This window comes from Protopterus annectens, chromosome 6.part1 (assembly GCF_019279795.1).
Source record: "Protopterus annectens isolate FY-2018-M chromosome 6.part1, PAN1.0, whole genome shotgun sequence".
NCBI classification, from domain to species: Eukaryota; Metazoa; Chordata; order Ceratodontiformes; family Protopteridae; genus Protopterus; species Protopterus annectens.
This window is the reverse complement of record NC_056738.1, coordinates 206,042,673-206,063,444: the sequence shown is the minus strand read 5'-3', so window position 1 is coordinate 206,063,444 and position 20,772 is coordinate 206,042,673.

Here is a 20,772-nt window from a genome sequence, read left to right as displayed (position 1 = left end):
CACCTCCTCCTGAATCCCAACAAAACCAAATTATTTTTACATCCAAGAAATATACTGCACTAAAATCCTTCTTTAACATTTACTCATCCAACAACACCATCATAGAAACAGTCTCCCAAACTAAATTGTTAGGTGTACTAACTAATGAAAAACTAAAATTTGACCAGCATCTATCACAGGCTATCAAAAAAAGCACACACATCAGAAACAAGGGTTCCTCTATAGGGTCAAGCCATATCTTCCTGATGCTAGTAGACAATCCATAGCTAGAGCTTACCAGATCCCAACTCTGTTGTATGCCTCTCTGTTACTTACTAACTTGAACAAAACAGAAAAACTAAAACCTGAAACATGCTACAATAAAATAACCAAGTTTGCTATGAACACTCCACACAGGACCCACCACTGCATTCTGATAAAAACCTATACTGGCTAGAAGTCCCGTAGCACTTAATATTTTCCCAACTAATCACTGCTCATAAACTTATCTATAGGCCAGAAAAATGCCATGCACTTCAAAATATACTCAAATTCTATTCCCAACACAACAGAGATCTAAGATCAAACAGCAAATTTCTCTTGACAGTAACAAAATCTTGTAACAATGCTGGAGATTCTCTATACTCAATTATGTCTCAAAACTTTGGAACTCTATCCCTTGCCCAATTAAACTAACAGAAAAACTATCCATTTTCAAAATGCAGCTATACTGATATTTTAAGAAATTGCATAATCACAAATTGGCTCTGCTCATGCTCAAATCCTGAATAAATCCACCCATAAGTATCCTAAAAACTCCCAAAACATCTCATAATAATTATTAACAGATAAAACACCTATACCCCCTACTGTCCATTTCTCTTTATGTCTTTTCATCTTCCTGTAGTTCTTCCACCATACACCATTCCTTCTTTTTTCTTTTCGATACACGACTAACAGCATAAACTTCTACCCTAATTGCAATCCCATCCCTCCCCCTAACTACTCTGTCTTTTCTCTGTCTATTATTTCTTTCTCTTTATCCATAACCTACATGTTTTTTTTATCCAGATGCTGCTTTTATACATTTTCCTCAAATTCACTAACATATCTTATTTACAATAACTCATGTTGCTACCAAAGCTGCTGTCTATACAGCCATTTTTGCACCTCATCACAGAAAACATTGAAAAATGTGACTACTACATTGTGTAAAAATATCTATAATTAATGTGTAACACACTATGAACTGTATTTGTGAAAATGTCTATAATTAGTAAATAACAACTGTACGTAAACTTATGTGGAGCTTGTATAAGAATGCCTTGAACTACTATGTAACATTTTAACACTGTTATGTAAAATACTTATGTAGAGCTTTTCTCCCTTGGCCTCTTCTGAAAAAAGGTCCTACCCAGTCGGACTTTCTAGATCACCAAAAATAAATAAATAAATTTAGCTTATATTGACAAGAATGATTGATTGATAGTAAGTTCTGATTGTATTCCATGGATATTGCTAAGTATGTTTTCAGTATTTAAGTACTTATTCTGCAAGCACAGTTCCTGCTTATTTGGTGTTGCTACTTGGATTTATTAGGATCGCAGTAACTAATCAGTAATATTATCAATAATCCTGTTCAACTGATAGAGTATACACAACTGATACATGATGATTTTGTTTTCCACTCCCACCATCAGCAAATCTCCTAACAAACGGATGTGTTTTGATTGTACATTTGATTGCTCTACCCAATACAAAGCCAGTTATGGCACATTTTTAAAAGAATCTGTAGAATATTCTATAACTTGACTATACTGATATGTTTATAGCTGACATATTGTTCATTTGGTAAATATTTGTTTTACAAACTCCACTGTTTCTGCAGCTTTATTAATTGATAGATTTCTTTATAAGACTTTCCTGTCAAGTTAGATTTGTTAACTGTCTGCTGTTTATCAGATTACATCCTACATGCATTCAGCAGACATTAACAGTCCTAATCTGAGTTAAAGAATTGTACTGCTGGGCAGTTTTACTTGGAAGATTTTTTATACAAAAGTTTTGCTGTTCTCCTCCCCAGACTTTGCTTTTCTAAGCTCCCCCCTTCTATTTTCTCAACAAAACAACTTCCTGCTTCTCACAACTTCTCTCTCTCTGTCTCTACCCCCTGCCCCCACCCCCACAACCACAAGGTATCACCTTTCCAAAGCTCTCAGTAATCAACTTTTTTGACAATACTGAAGCCATCACAAGGACCAGAAGGGTAACATAAACTAGTCTAGATACTGAAAGGACTATAAAATCAGTTAGATCTGAATAAATCCTTGTACCCGCTAAGTGTTATAAGACTTGCCATTACTCTGAGTTTCATGCAAAGAAATACAATGTGTCTCTCACACTTGAAAGTCACCTACAATATATTTTGTGTCAGTGGTGCAACAGGTAGCAGAATCAATTTTGGTGCAGAAGGCTGTGGGTTCCATTCCCACACCAGTCAAATCAAATGCTGACACTGCAATGCGGTATAAGGTGTTGCTGCACTCCTTGGTGTGCCCTCCTTCAGATGAGATATTAAACTGGGACCCTATCTGCTTAGTGGTAGCTAAGGTGAATGGAAAAGATCCCATGGCACCTACTGAAAAGAGAAGTGGAAGTTCCCAGAATCCCTGGCAAAATTTCCCCCAGCAGTAAAAATACCACATCAGTTCACTCTGGAAAAGAGGCTACTAGCCTAGTGGGCTAACCCAATCAACAAAGAATAAATATGTAAAAATAAATAAATGTTGCTTTAATATTATAGTGCTTTTTTATAAAATTATAAATTGCTAGTTATAGAAGAGAAAAAAATCACTTTATTGAAGGACTACATGGTAGTCTACCCATCCCAGACCTCTGTATGTTTGCATTTATTGCTTAATAATGTCCACCCCTGTCTGATATCACCTTCAGGACTTAGCCATTAACTTCTCACTAGTTATATGTTAGTTGTCTACATCATTAATTTAACCCTTACCTGTGTGCCATACCTTTGTTGCTTTGTCACTCGCTGTAATCTAAAACATACTAACATAAGTTCTATGTCATTCTCTCCAACTGTCTAGCCACAATACCACAATAATCATCATAATTATACCACTATAAGGTGATGAGGACATAAAAAATCAAAGGCTGATACCTACTATCGTATATCTACTAAAGTATATTGCTTTCAGCATATATCTTACATAGATATTTCACATCCTCCTCCTCCCCACAATAAAAAAAACTAATATCACAAAGATGGAACATAGCAAAGAAGATGAATAAAGCAGAAGTTAAAAAAATTGAAGTTGAAGTTATGGATTGTCTGCGACGTGAAGGATTTAATGTAGAAGGTCTGACACAGATTACATCACATTATGATGGTGTGAGTCCCCAAACTAAGGAGAAGCAGGAAGATCAGGAGGCATGCGAAGAAGAAATATGGACATGGGAAAGGAAAAGAGATTTAATATGGTGTAATATTTATGCAAAGGAGAAAGCAAAATTAACCAATACAAAAAGAGCAGCACCAAATATATTTGAAGAGAAATACTGGCAAAGGAATCTGGGCATGGAAAATTTTACAGTACAAAAAATAAGAAGACAAACAGGAAAAGTAGAAAAGGAGATTAGTAATGGAGAAGTTAAAGAAATAGAAACTGAGGTTATAGAGAAAAACTGCAAAGTGAAGGATTTAGTGTAGAAAATCTAATGAAGAAAGCACCACAACAGGATAGAGCAATGGATATATAAATTAAGGGAAACTGGTGGAACAGGAAGCAATTGGTCAGGTGCCATCTCAAGATATTTTGGAGCCTTCCACAGGAAATCTGTATAAACATTCACTTGAAACTAGACAGCAAGGAAAGGAACGGGAAACTGTGGAAACTGATGCAGTCAATGTTGAGAAGTGATAGGCCAGTGAGTTCCCATATGACAGAGCAACGGATGGCACAGGATTAAATGGAAGAGAAGGTGCCACAGGAAGATGCTATAGAATTTTCTACAGAATGCCTTCAGGAAATGGAAAACAAGGGATGTGCCCTCAAGTTTAGAAGAAAATGAGCTAAGAGAAGAGTCACTTGATTTAATAGACACAGATAGATATATCAAGATCAATGAAAGAAATAGACTGCAGAAGGTCAATAAAATCCCAAAAGTCAGAAGTCTGATAAAACAAATGAACACAGTGATTATGACTGCCCACAGAGATCCATGCGATATAATAGAAGTAAACAGGATATATTACTGTGCAACTAAATTAATAACTGATAAAGCTCTACCACGAGAACACAGGGTAGTGAGGGAAAAGAAGGGGTGAAATCGAATACCATCAGGGAAGTATCGAACAGAGAAAACTATAAAGCAATTAAGACAAGAAGTGTCACTGTTAGAAGACAATACAAGCGCGAACAGACCAAACAAAAATACTAAGGAAGACAGATGTAATAAAAACAATGCACAGTATTAGAACAGACCAGGATCTATCATGCACTATCGCAAATAACAAACTAAAAAGTTCAGCATAGGTGGAAAAACGTAGAAGATATGAAGATAAATATAAAGAAAAAGTACAAAATAAGCAATTTATTAATGACCCAAAAAACTTTTATAGAGAAATGGGAAACAAAGTAAAAGGAATTGAAAGACCGCCAAAAAAAGAAGAAATAGATGCATTTTGGAGAAATATCTATGAAGATCCTGTGGAACATAACAAAGATGCTAAATATACAGAAGAAGTTAAATAAAAAATAAGAAGTTTAAATATACAGGATATGAAATGGGATGAAGTAATAGCCAGAGAGATTGAAATAAAGTTAAGAAAAGCCTCTAATTGGAAACCCACAGGCCCAGATGCAGTACCTAACTTTTGGTTAAAAGTATTAACATCTTTGCATGAAGACTTAGCCATGAGTAAGAACTATTTATATGTGCACCCTGAACAGACACCAATCTGGCTAACAACAGGAAAAACAATGCTCCTACCTAAGAATAAACCTGCAAGCTAGCCTAAAAAATTATAGACCAATACTTTGTCTTCCGAAGACGTATAAACTATACATGGGAAATGACATTGACAGAGTTTATAGTCAATAAACAATAAACTGGTGAAAAAGACTGAGTAAAGCACCACAACAATAAACCAAGAAGAAAACCCAGTCTGGCACATTGGTTCCAATAAAGGCGACAAAACAGAGTCTCTCCGTCCTGAACCAAAGGTTCCAAATGGATTAAAAACTTTAATATACACACAATTTCACATCAGATTAAGCACTTTCATTCCACACAGGGAACTTCATCAGAATATTTTAACAATAAATGCAAGCACTTAAATAACACCAATAGTTAACTAAATAAAAAATTCTATTGGTTCCTACCTAAATTAAAACTATATTCAATTAAATTCAGTTAACCATTCCAGCCACTATACAATTGAATAGAAGAACATTAACCCATAAAAATTGGATTACTTTAGTTACACTCAGGTGTTTCAAACATTTTAAATAATTTTGAATATATTATATTTGGTTTTCCAAAACATTATATATATATATATATATATATATATATATATATATATATATATATATATATATATATAAACTCATTATTTCAAAGCTCTTTTTTAAGGGCTGGCACAAGAGAATAATGTTCATTTAAACCTGGAGGAACAGGCCTCCATTCTCAGCTGCCACATGCATTCACTGAACTCAAGTCTGGTTTCCCAGTCCCCACCTCTGTCAAGATCCTTAACCTCTTCCAGAACTCAAAACCTAAAACTAGCCTGTGAACACATTAGCGAATGTTTATACAGAGCATTGCTCTCTTTGCCCTTACCAATATAATATGTGTTTGTTTTAGTTTTCTTTCCATTTTACTCACATATTAACCGAAGCACACAATACAATAAGCCACATAAACTACCCCTTTTGTGTAGCAACTATAAAATCCTTTAAGCTTTTAGATTTCCCAACATACTCAAAATATTTAATTCATACAAATTAGCTATATACGAGCACTGGAGGCACACCCCACACCTGAAGGTGCCTTTCCTACCACTTTCATCCTTACAGTTTTTGGTCCTTTCAAAATAGTTTTTTTAAATTGAGACCCCTTCTAAAACCAGATTTTATGGTCCTTAAAAATATATCTAAACTATTGGGCATACTGGAAAAAAGATCCCAGTACCTTTAAACAATATTTTTCACATCCCAGTTATCCCTATGAAAGTTGATCACAAAGTATGATTCTTTATCCTGATGATGTTGGCCCTTGTCATGATTCATACCCAATCAACCTCGCTGAGTTGATCCTTCAACAGGGGACACATTGTTACCAAGCTCATCTCGACAAGTCAATAAAGGAAGGTATCTAGTACCCCACCCCTCCAGGACTTGATTGAAATCACCAAATCTTTAGGGTAACATCTATCAACAAAGAGTTCACCTATGAAATTCAATTTATTGTTTAGGTCATCCCTCAAAGTAGTCATACGAGCAGCCCTCACCATCTGCCCTTTTATGATATTCCTTTTTTGAAAAAAAGGCCGTTCACTTTTAAAGTGTAAATAAGAATTGGAGAAATGTTCTTTTCTGTACAAAGTTGAAACATATCTCCTATTATTGACATCCTTCCTAATATTTACATCCAAAAATGCATCTCTGTCAATCATGTATTATAACTAAACACCAAATAATGGTGGTATGATTAATATAATCAACAAATACTTCAATATCACTCATAGGGCCTTTCCACACAATAAATATGTCATCCAGGAACCAAAAATATGCTCTTACATTCTCAAAAAATTGTGAAGAAAAAGCAAACTGTTGTTCCCAGCATAGTAAAACTAAATAGGCAAACATGAGGTCACACGAGGCCCCCATAGCCACCCCATCAATTTGTTTGTAATACTCACCCTGGAAAAACAAAAAATACTTTTAAAGTACTAATTCCACACTCTCCAGAAACAGCCTGAAGTCTTGTGGAGACAAAGAACCAAAATCAGTAAGGGCCTCTTTGAACCAAGCCAGACCAATGTCATGAAGTATGACACTGAAAAGATCTTTGATGTCGATAGTTACAAACAAGTATTCGGAGTTAAATTTGATTGCCCTTATTTTACTCAAAACTCCCATGAATCTATGAGAATAGGCTCGTATAATCCATAAAAAGGTTTAAGTTTGGTATCAACATAATAGTCAAAGGCTGTGTTTTTGAACCAGATGATGAAACAATGGGCCTTAAAGAAAACTCAATTATGGTAGTAGAACAAAAGGGCAATAAAATAAAGTCATATGGAACAAAGGATCATTTGTTCTTAAATAAAGTCATAGTGGAGAACTGTAAAAATGAGAAGAGTCTAAGTATGGCATGGATTGACTGCAAAAAAGCAAAGATACACCCCACACTGATCGACTACATTACAGTAACGATGAAACAGTGGCAGACCACTTTGCAATTAACCCATGTTAAAGGACAAATTATTATCCCAGGAATAAAAATTCAAAGGGGGATATTCCAGGGTGACTCTCTGTCAAATTTGCTATTCTGCCTTGCACTTAACCTATTAAGCATACTTAACAGCTTAGGCCATGGCTATAATTTGGCTCCTAGAAAACAACAAAATCTAAAGACTTCTCATCTACTCTTCATCGATTATTTAAAACTGTATAGCTCATCAGATGAGGAACTGAAAGCACAACTGCAGGTTGTCAAAACTTTTTCAGATGATATAAGAATATAATTTGGTCTTGATAAATGTGCACAGGTAACCTTTAAAGCAGGAAAATGTCAGTTGGGAACAAGAATGTGATATTAAAGAACTGGAGCAAGAGGGAGTGTATAAATATTTGGGAATTGATGAAGGATCAACAATAAAACATGAACAAGTGTGAATAAAACATAGTAAGGAATACTTTAGAAGATTTAAATTAATCCTGAAAACAGTGTTGACATCTATGAACAAAATTCAAGCTATAAACCAATTTGCTTTTCCTATCCTAACTTACAGTTTTGGAGTGACTGACTGGTCCCAAAAAGTGTTGGCTAGATTAGATATTAAAACAAGAAGGATGCTTCATGCTCACCAAATGATCTATAAAAATCAGTGTATACCAAGATTATATATTCACCATTCCAAAGGAGAGATGAGCCTCCTTGAAACTGATTACATGTATAGATCTGCAATCGTGGGACTCCATACATATCTGATGACCTCACAAGACCCAAATGTAGTCAAAGTCTGAAACATGAGGACAATAAATCTAAGTTGACTTCTGTGCTTACTCTAGCAGAAGCATATCGGCATCAAGCATGAATGGAAATCAAACCAGAAGTAGATAAAAATTAGGCAGCAACTGAATGTGCCAAAAAACAAGATGAGGAGGCAAGAAATGTGGAAAAAGCATAAATATAGTTGCAAGTACAGAAAACTTCTGGAAGAACCTCATGTTGATCAGGAACAAATGCAGGAATAATTAAAGAGAGGCAAATTCAAACCAAGAGATGAAATGTTAATATTGGAGGCCCAAGATAGTGGGCTACGTACATGCTGGTTTACAAATCCATTGAACATGTGGGAGAAACAGACAAATGTAGGTTTTGCGGTAAAACCAAATTGGAAATAGTTGCGCACCTTGTTGCTGGTTGTGACATACTAATGGCAGAAGGACTGTATACTGAAAGGCATAATAATGTGACAAGACTGTTACACTGGGGATTGTGCAATCATTATGGTAATGAAGTGGTTGAAAAACACTGGAAGCATGAGCCACAAAGCATCACAGAAAGTCTACATCACATGGGATCATCCATTACCAACAGTTCAAAAGAGAGATGCTAGAAAACCAGATATAGTGGTTCAAGAAAAAAAAAACAAAAGTAGCATTGATCATTGAAATCACCACACCCAGTGACTACAGGTTCCTGCATACAGGGAGACATAAAGTCATAAAATATCAGGATCTGCACCAAAAATGAGAGCAATGTGGAAGAAAGATACCCAGACAGTTCCAATAGTTGTAGGAGCAATGGATCTTATAAAAAAGAATCTACAATTGTATTTAGATATGTTACCAATACATGTAACCCCATACGAACTACAGAAGAAGTCATTACTGGGCACATTTTGGGTGCTGCGAAGAGCACTTTTGGCTGACATCAAAGAGTGAAACAATACTAATTTCATGAACATTAATTGTACTTTGACTTAGGAATGGGGTCTATTCCCGTCATGGTATTAGAAACCCAAAAGATTTGCAGAAATTAAAAAAGTGGGTAAATTTCCCAAAATTGTTACACAGCTGTATTGATAAAGTATTTTTAACTATTACTCCTGGTCAGTCAACTCATCTTCAAACCACACCCATACTCTCTTCCCAAAATATTACCCAACTTTCAACAGCAATATTGCTACTACTAGCTGGTGACGTACAACTTAGCCCAAGCCCTTATCAACTCACACTTGGAAATATGAATATCTGTAGCATTCATAATAAAATGGAGCCAAATAGAAACCTGGCTACATGCATATAACCTGTTAGTGTTCACCATAACAGAACTGTACCTGAATCATGACTTGTGGATACCCCTTTTATATCAAATAACTACATTAAATTCAAAGACAACTGACCTGAAAACAAAAAACAGAGGTGGGGTACAAAATCACATGACTGTGGATACTATGATTATTGACAAAATAAGCTCCACAAAGTAATATGATCCTAACTGCATCCTCATCCAAATAACCATATTGAAGTATAACAGAATCTTTATGTGTGCATTATACATACCCCCACCTTCTTCAATCAAAGGTCTGGAAAAGAGATTAGACAAAATAGTCTCCCAGACAAAACAAAATAAGCTGATTATTATGTGGGATATTAGCTTTGACTACTCAGGGCCCTGAAATTTAAACTCACCACTGTGGCCCTAAACAGGAATATAATTTAAATAGTCAGCTCTGGAACCTGGTTTTATACTCCTTCTTATAAAGTTACACAGTTTGAAATAATATTAACAAAAATGCACTCAATAAAAATATCACTGAACTTCATCAGTGATTACAACCCAATATTTCCAAATGGAAACTAAAAACAGCTAAATGTCAACCTGCCTATATCACATCAAGAAATATTAACTAAAGCTCGGCCCCCTTATATGTCACTACTTGTCCATAAATGTCTCTCACGGTTTAACATCTTAATCTCCATACAAAATAAACCCTAACCCTTAACAACCTGTAAACTATAATCTCATGAAGCATGCTAGAAATTGCCACAAATAGCCCAGTTTACAAAAGCTGGGGACAAAGCATGGCAAGACTGAGAAAAAGGGCTCCAAAAATAATAACAAACAAAACCACAATAAAAATATCAGAAAAGGTAAAAAAATTAGCACTGACATGGAAAATCTTACTATTACAGAAATATTCAATTATCACTCAAGTCAATCCAAGAAATTCTGGAATAATATAAAGAACCCAACAAACACCAGAATATTCAAAATTAATAAGAGTTTGAAAAACATACCCTTAGACATAATGCAACATAAGTAATTTCCACAATCCATTCACAACATATTTGCTGGTACCCCCCCTTCAACCACTGCATTCCTAGCTTGACTATCTTTACTTTTATTTCAAGGCAATAATCAAGAAGCAAGTCAAGAACAAACTCACCAAAATATCTAACACAACAGCAGCTGCTACTTAACACATCCTCCCTTTTCTTAAATTATGTAGATGATCACTTGCTGCCCCACTTATTTACATTTATAATGTTTCTCTGATGACTAAGCCCTTACCAAACTTATTTAAACAAGTCATTACAGCGCTCCTCCCTAAAATTTCATCACCAAGAGTAGAAGACTACAGCTCTAAAGCCAACCTTAATCCATTGGCTAAAACACTTGAAAAATTATATATGAGCATACCCTGCAATTTTCTTTCACACAATACAATACCCTCTCTGTCAAACAACATGGCATCAGATCTAAATACAGCACTACTACAACCATCTCTCCTTCATCAATGATACTTATATCGACACTAGAAAAAAAGATAAACTAATAGCAACAATGTTCATCGACATAAAAAAACATGTAGACCATAATATTTTACTAAGAAAATGTAAACACTACTAATTCTTGGATGAGGTATGAACGTATTATTAGAAACTACCTACTTAACATAACTTTTGCCATCTCTACCAACCACACTCTGCCTTTCCAATATCTACCAGCACTTCAGTCCCTCAAGGCTCAGTTCTTAGTCCACATTTATTCTCTTCGCTTATGAATGATATCCCGTGGGACCTACTTAATCTTAATTGTATTCTTTACATTGATAATACGGTAATTATCAGGTTATATCAACTACAAACTGAAGGGAATATATCCCTTCAAAATGATTTTAAACTTCTCAGAAAGTGGTTATAAAACAGCAGACCATCTTGCAATGCCAATAAATCAATAATGTTGTTATTGAGAACTAACATAAAGTTTTCCGGCACTCCGCCAATCATACAACCTTTTCACTTTTGGCTAAGTAAAGTGTGTTTTTACATTAAGAAGATTAAGACTGCAGTTCTAGTGGCACTAGAAAGGTAGCCTGGTCTGTCAGAGCTGGAAAATACAAAGGGAGTCTTAAAGTGAGATTTCTTTGTTGTAGCTAGTTATTTGATTTGTTTCTGATACCTTTTCACTTTTGGCTAACTAAGGTGTGTTTCTACATTAAGAAGACTTGGCCTGCAACTGTAGTGGTAGTAGAAAGATAGCTTGGTCTTTAAAAGTTTGGAAACACACAGGGAGGCTTAAAGTGAAATCTTTTTATCAGCCAGAAGGCACATTAATCTGCACTTGAGAGCTACGTTTGCTGGGCTTTTACAGTAAGAATTTCCAGGAGCATCCATCTTATAGCAGGAGGTGTTTACTTGATCTCTCTGACTTGGGAGACACTCCAGGGAGTCCAAAGTGTAGTCATTTATTGGCCAGAGGGCACAGGAGTTTTTGCTTTTTTTCTGTCTGCTATAAATTAAGCATGTTTGCACAGAGCTGCTCACCATGCAACTACAGTTAGCAGTGCCCTGGATGGTAGTAAATGCTTAATTTGTAACATTTACCAATAAAGCTACTATTTAGGACTTTAACCTGTAACACACAAAGGCTCTGTGTAAAGCTAAGCTTAGGGCAGCTAGTTAGTGCATCAAACAGCACTAATACCAGCTCATAGCACTGTCTAACATTTAGCCTTAACCCTAGACACCACTCGGGTGACCCCTGTAAAACCAAGTCCCTCAAGTATAATATCTCAACCCTAATACAGGTACTCACAACCTTGGTATGCAATTTCCTAATTTCTCTGTGGCCAGCTTGGTAGATGTGGGCATTCTGAGACAATGTAGCAACTAAAACAGTATGCAAGAGATGTACATTCATAACTTCTTTGGAGGCAAAAATTTCACTAACAAACAAGATTGTCAAGAATACACATAGTACATCCTTCACACATACCACTCACCACAGACGTAGACCTTCTTACACTGAGGCACTTAAAAGAAACCTTCCCAAATCTCAAAGACATCCTAAGCAATTAAGCTGCAGCACTTATCCTCAGTAATCACTAAAGTACTCACCAAAACCAACACCCAACACCACACATAAGCCTACACACCAATGATCCCCCAAGGGCAAAGCTCATAAGGAAAGCAAACACTTTACCTAGTACTCTTGTCAGAAGGGATTCTATTGTTTAACATACAGATGCCTCTCCCACCAGGCTGGACAAGAAAAAGATGACCATCAGTTGCCTATATGGAGCTAGGATCCGCGAAATCACACGCATACTCAAGTCACTGCACTACCAATATGAATATGATTCTAATGATTCTATCATAGTCCATGTGAGTGCAAATAACCTGATACATACATCACTAACTAGACTATATGAAAAGAGATGTTATGGGTCTTTCTGAATATGTGTTACAAACAGGTAAGTGCCTTGCATTGAGCAGCATTCCATCTTCACCAAGGATGCTCCCACAAAATGGACAGAAAAAAATTGATTTTAATAATTGTCTTAGTTTCTGGTGTCACTGCAGGGGGATCCAGTATATCTCAGCATTGGAGGACATGGTTAATAGACCATGTTACTTTGCCAAGGATGGTCTACAACTGTCCCCCTGAGATTTCAGGTGTTGGTTAAAACTTCATCCACCCCTTAGAGCCTTTTTTAGACAATGTCAAAATGACAAAACTACCAACATAGCAAAAAAAAATCAAAGCAACCTTAAAGTGTTACTGCTCAATGCTATGAGTCTAAACAAGAAACTTCACACCCAACAAGCTCTCCTCACATTTTAGAATGTAGACATCTATGATGTTTTCAAGACTTGGTTTAAAGCCACAGAAAGTACACTGGCAGTGCAAGGCTACAGTGTCTTCCTCACATTTAGACCAACAGCAGCACAGACAAGGGTTAAAGGTGAAGGTGTCTAGATCTATGTTAGCAACAAATACAACTCCAGGTTGGTTAAACAGGATAATACTGGGGAGTTCATCCACATCCAAGTCTCCATAGACAAGGTTTCTTACCATGTCCTGGCCAACTACAGGTCACATCTATGATCCATGAAGTTCACAACCCTTACCTAGATATACTAGAGGTGCTCACAATCCAACTAAACATCTTATTCATGGAAGACTTTAACTACTCCTATATAGATTGTGAAACATACACTGCCTGTGACTCACAGGCAAACAGTTTCTTGGACTTTATCAACATGAATACCCTGGACTAAATAGTGTGCACTCCAACCAGAGGATCAGACATACTGGACCTAGTACTTACCAACATGGGAGAGCATTGTACCCTCCCCTGTGTCACAGCCTCTTTGGTAAGATCAGACCATAAAGTCATCTCCCTTGAAATAAAAATCAACCTGGAAAACCCAACTAAACCCATAACAGTTAGGAACTATTCTAAAGCAAACTACATACTGTTAAGTGACAGTATTAAGTATGCAAATTTATTAACAGAAACCTTATACAAATATGGAAATGGCTGCACTGAGGCTGCCGTACCTACCAGAAGTAAGTCCAAATCTAACACCAAAAACAAACCCCTCTGGTGGAATCTATACCTTAATAGGGTATATAACAAAAGAAAAAAGTCATGGCCAGAATCAGAAACAGCAACCTTTATACAGCCAAGATCTCCATAATTCAACTAAACAAGAAACTAAGAGGTTTAATAAAGTCCAACAAGGCCAATTACTAGGTCAGGATAAGCTAAGGGTAATCAGCTATGTCAGGCATCTTAAAAGTAACACTCAGCAGTTTGCAGAACTGATTGTAAATTGCATAACCTTCACTGAAAAGGGTTGCATAGTGAATCTAATGGTTAATAAATTTAGCGGTGCCTTCATCCCACTCTCTTCCCTACTACCTCAGTGGGTCCTGGCAATATGTCTTGTTGCCTCCTAAAGAGCCTAAACACAACCTAGCAGGACGACTTGAGGTACTCTTCAACTACAACCTCAAAAAAGTTTATGTGTCAGGTGAATGGAAAGCTGCAATAGTCATCTCTCCTCATAAGGGTTGACCATCAACTGATCCTGGGCACTGCAGACCCATCGGTCTGATAAGTCTAATATGCAAAGCCATGTAATTACTTATTGTGGAAATGATCAGCAAAGACATTGTCAGCCTACAGTTACTGGACTCATCCAAGTTTGGCTTTGTTAAGGGAAGGTTTTGCCTACTCAACCTGATAGAATTCTTTGAGAGAGTTACCAAGGCTATGGATGAAGGGAAAATAGTAAATACCACCTACACTGACATGGCCAAGGTGTTTAATACAATATCCCACTCAGGTATTGTTGACCAAATCTCAGAACTAAGCATAAATCCCTACATAACTCACTGGATTGCTGGCTGGCTCACCGATAGGACCTAAGAAGTCAGGATCTATGAGACAACCTCCAACAGGAGACCAGTCACCAGATGAGTACCCATGGGCTTCGAGTTGGACCCGATCCTGTTTGACACCTATTTCTCAGAAATTTCAAAGGCCTCTGGCTCACTAAGTTCACAGATGACTGTAAATTGGGAGCTACCTCATATCATAAATTCTTCCTATGCCAACAACATCCTACAAGAGGGTCTAACACAAACAAATGACTGGTGCAAAGCCATGGATTAAAATTCAATGCAAAAAAATGCATTATAGTGACAGTTAGGAAATCGTCCACCCAAGCTACTCTACTCAGCCCTTAAAACACCCATTGAGTACAATGCCCCCTTTGACATGTACCTAACCAGACACTTACTACAGTTGGAATGCCCTCAAAGGTTCCTCACCAGGAGAATCCATGGTATGAGTACCCTGTCTTACACAGATTGCCTTAAGGCCCTCTCTCGGTACTCAGTCTCCTACAGGTTACTGACAGGCAATCTATGCCTGGCATATAAGGCATTCCCAGATCCAGCTCTGATGGATCTCTTGCACATCAGCAAAACAAAAAGCACCAGAAATACTAAGAGACAAGAACCTAGACATTGCCTGTGATATAAATCAAACATGCTGGTGGGACCTATATGTATCTCAAAGGATCACAGCAAAATAGAATAAGCTTCCCATCCACGTGAAGCAGAATTCATCCCTGAGCCTATTCATTCAAAACCTTGATCATTGTATGGTAAAATGACAAATTTATCTCAGTCTGGTACCAGTGTCTCTGATTGGCAGAGGCTGACAGTAAGTAAATAAAATCCCTAACTAACTTACACCACCATATAACCCTTAGCTACCTCCTTACTAACATACCCCACTATATCGGCATCCAAGGTACTCAGGAACAAAAGTGGGTTGGGTTCCCCAGTTAGGTTTCCAAAGACCCTGGTAGTCATTAGTGTGGTATAAGCCTATGAACCCATACTTAACAGAAAACAGCAGTCCCTTTCTGTTCTTACACAACAAAAATACTTGTCTCTTGACCAAACCTTATCCTTCCTACTCCATGCACAGCAACAGTTACTAAAGGTACTGGAACAACTCAAAGCAGCCTACAAAATAATCCATTTTCTAATAAAAGAAATAGATCAATGTACAGTTACCTCTCAGTTAGTATGCTCTCTACCCATTGGTGCCCTACAACACTCCCAGAACCTACATACATTCCTAAAAACTGAGAACAAACTTATCAGGTTCATCCATCTATGCCCTTCACATGAGTACTACTGTTTAACATTCATTAGATCAAACTGGCTTCTCTTAACACCTTTACATATAAGCTTGTAAATAACCATTACTGCTCCCTCAAAATCTCCTTCACTTCAGGAACTCTTCATACACCCTTAGAAACACTGACAACAACCTACTGACCCAACAACCCTATACACTTGTTATAGCAGAAAAGTTGTTTTCCAAAATTAGCATGAGTAAACTGGAAGATAATCATTCCAGACATCAGGAGCCCAACTATCTTTGAGGTCTTTTGCAAATCCCTTAAAAACACACTAATGATAATTACCATTGTCATTATTTTTATAATAAAGGATATAAACAAACATATTTCTTCCTCATCTCTACTGCCCTTACAATTATAGCATTTTTTTAATGTCTCAGAAGTGATTCCATACATGCCTTTGTACACAGAGTAAATAGTATTGCGTGCCATCATCTAATCCCTAGACCTCCTGCTTTTTTTTCTCTACTCCAGCCCTTTTAATCCCTCACTACTAAATCTCCTTCTCAATACATCATTCAATCAATTACTAATATTTCTGACTGCAGTATATTTAATATTGTTAGCATTTTGTACAGGTTTTCCTTGCATGTTATTATCCTGGTATATTGAAATTAAGACTTTTATGTGTCTACATATGAATATTGTAACTTTACACTATATTGCATATCTTTTTTGGTTGCATGATGCATCACTTCTGCACATTCTGTATGCTTATTGTTCCATATGTAGTCAACATTTGGTGTGTTGGATGCCTTCATGGCCCAGGTCATGCCTGAAAAGGGTCAGTGGACCAGTGTGCTTACCCAGTTAACAAATGTAAAGAAATAAATAAAATGAATAACTATGCACTGCCCAAGTTTACACCACCAAAGAGACACACACATGCACACTTCAGTCATATGTCTATATGTTGGCTGTTGTGCAGTATAAACACAGCACCCCACAAACTTATGCCTAAACATAGGACCAAGGCATGTGCTGCACACATTTAGGCTGCACATACTACAGTGCGTGTACCTTTGACATGGTATATTCCATGCTGATATGCACAAAGCATCCTGTTAACAGAGAGCTAATATATCCCTAGAGTACACAGGCTGCCCTGCTGTGCAGGCATCACTCTGTACCTACCCCTGTCACTGCTGATCAGTACCCAGTCCAGATGTAGGATGTACATACTGTTATGATGGGCAGCCATGAATAGCAGCTACCCCCCCCCCCCGTCTTCCTCTACCTTTGTTGAGCATGCAGTTGTGAGTGCACTAGTGACATGGACTGCATTCTGTATTACTTCTTAGTACTCTGAACAGGTGTCTCATTGTCAAAATGATGACATATTGACAACAGCATAATTCTGTGCTGCAATTTCTTGTCACCATATCACTTATATCTTAAACTGCATCTTTGATATTCTCTGAAATTTTCTGATAAACAAATGTAAGCAAATAAACAAACATTTACCCATACCACCGGTGAGATATCCATTATCCTGACCTGACTCTAGTTTTCAGTGTAAAGAGTGCCTTTGAAAGTTGATGCCCATACTCTAAAGATTTAAGAATGATGTGCTCATGTATTAAAATGCTTTATTTTATTTTACTGTATTTTATTTTGTGGTGCTTTTATTTCATGTATATGGGCATCAGCACCCTGCCTAAAAGATGTACTACAGAGTAGCCAGTAAAACAAGAATAAATGACTACTGCTATGTAAAATAAATGTTTTATTATTATTATTATTATTGCAAAAGTTCAGCAGGAAAAGATTTTGAAAGATAAAATTCTGTAATTCATGATTATAATCTGAAGGAACAACATGCAGAAGGTCATTACAGTCAATCAGAAGCACATTGACATATGTGTGGAATTACTGTTGACAATTATGCAGTCAGTGCCAGTTCTGAGAACTACTGCATTACCAAATAATTCTTAACTTTATAAAATAAGTAGCATGAAATTAAAAAATATGACACGCTTGCATTGAAGTTCTGAAGCATATGAGACATGTTCCTTGTTTAAACCAGAATCACTGAGGGGGGACAGCAGCTAACTTTGCAACTGTGCAAGGAGAATTCTCTGTTCTTCACAGCGGTACAACATGGAGCTAAAATAAAATTATAAAGGGTGCAGGGAGCTTTCCCTCTGCATAAAATGCTGTCTGTATTTGCTCTGCAAAGTGGGTTGCAAAACTGGCCAGCCAGTTTTGGTCTTTGAAGAGTCTGATTTCAAAAGACCAAACTACATCCAATAAATATCTTGCTTTTTTTTGTATAACCGAATTATCTGGGCACTGGTATTTTATTAACAGCAACAACAGAAGCACCAAAATTAGATGAAGAAGCACAACAAAAGATTCACCAAGCACGATTTAATATAAAAATTCCGTCTCTCTGACTTCTCGGCCTTCGCCTTCAAGGAGTACTCCTTGAAGGCGAAGGCCGAGACGTCAGAGAGACGGAATTTTTATATTAAATCGTGCTTGGTGAATCTTTTGTTGTGCTTCTTCACTGGTATTTTATTTACTGATTCTCCAAGACAGTGTGGCTTTTATCTGGTATTGATTCAGAAGTCACTTTATCCTGACAATAAAAGTGTAGAGTAAACATGAAAATAGACCACAAAACTGGACAAGAAAATTGTACATAAAGAAATTAGCTGAACTTACCTGAGATGGATGGGTTCATGTTAGGAGCCAGGAAATAGTAGGTGTGGATAAAGTCTTCAGTGACTTTAAGGAAATTACAGAATCACTATATTCATCCCTAGAAATGTAAATTTAAGTTTATAATACAGAATTTACACCTAAGTTATCTACAAATGTTGATGAGAAAGACTAAGTTGCAGTAGAAGTTACAGTAAATTGAAATGGTGCAGTCACTTCTGCAAACACAGGATGAACTTTACTCATCAGTGACCATTAATCTGACACTGCAGATGGAATGGATGGATATAATCTACATAAACAGATATTTGCCATTACTTAAGAAATTCGGTTTTGACACTGACCTCTTGCTGAATATTGTACTTTAGATGTTCAGCTGAATTTTAAGTCCTCTGGAAGTTCTCAGATTTATAGAGAAAAAGAAAAACAGTAACCATTTGCTTTCCATTTATCAACATGAACTACGGACCTACTCTACAGATCTCCAAGGTATGGAATTTTTGTCTTTTTCAGCCACCGACTGTGCAGGTGTGCTCTACTAGGGTGAGTCTTCTACTATGCATGGCTTGTTTGCCTTTCCTGACCTGGCTCTCTGCATACTACCTTTGAACTGAGGAAGCAGCTGCTTGCATGGGTGTTGGTCACCAGTCACTCCCTACTGTCACAGTTATCTCCTTTTATAGCATAAATCAAAGCTCATATTGCTGGCACGGTTTACTACTCATGTTGGCCAAGTAATGACTGGTCCCCTTCCCTGCTTTTTATTAGTTCTGATGTGTACATCTGGTTAAATTATGTTTATTTTCAATGACTTATTCAGAGGGAAACTGTACCACTGTTACTGTGCTGTATAAGTAAGAAATAAATGCTCATATATGATTCAAAGTATGAAATGGCACTAATTCACCTTCCTGCAACAGACATTTTAGAAAATATTTGCAAATTGTATCTCATACAGTTAATTTTCTGTGCTTTAAGCTGCTATATATGAAGAAAAGGGTTTTGTTGATGTGTAGTGTTTGATGTGATAGCCACTGCAACAAAGTGATGCTCTGAAAGCACATATTGCAGCACTAAGGTTATCAGCCTTTACTCAGTTACAGTCAAATATATAACTATTTGTTTACTAACTTAATTGTAAACAAAAGACCACTGGGTTCATAGTTTATATTCTGAAGATACATTATGGACCTGTCCTCTTTTATAATCCTGAAGGATCGTTCACATCCACTTGAGCTAGCATCAGCTCAAGCACCTAGTGCTGATCTCTGATCTGGCAACCCTTCAACTCCAAATTGAGGTGCAAAAAAAAGATCATTCTCTGACCTGACACTTCTCTAAGGAAGCACCCGGATCAATGTTGTACTCCTCAACTTGAGGGGCGAATGCTGGTATGATAATGAATATATAACTGCAAAGACATGCGTCTGGAGTGTTTCTCCCCGGGCCTCCGCTGAAAATTGGCTTTGTTCCAAGTCGGACTTTCCCAGTTAACAAATGTTAAATAAATAAACTGACCATTCTGCATTTGCTGATAGTACCATCTAACATCTTGTACCAGGGCAGCTGCCCCCCTTGCCCCACCCTACCTATGTTTCTGCAGATGAAACCTCAGTTTAGCATCTCATCTTAAGGATAGATACAGCACACCATTAAGTAACTGCCAGAGCTAGAGCTAGGACATAATCGTGTCATCCACAATGTTATGATGCACAGAGTTAGCCAACACATGTATTGTACTTGCAGAATATCCAAGGTTCAAGTTGTATAGGTCTGATAATAACCAAGGTTCAAGTTGTATAGGTCTGATTACATAACAATCACGGTCACATGAATCAAAACAGGGCAATACAGAGTA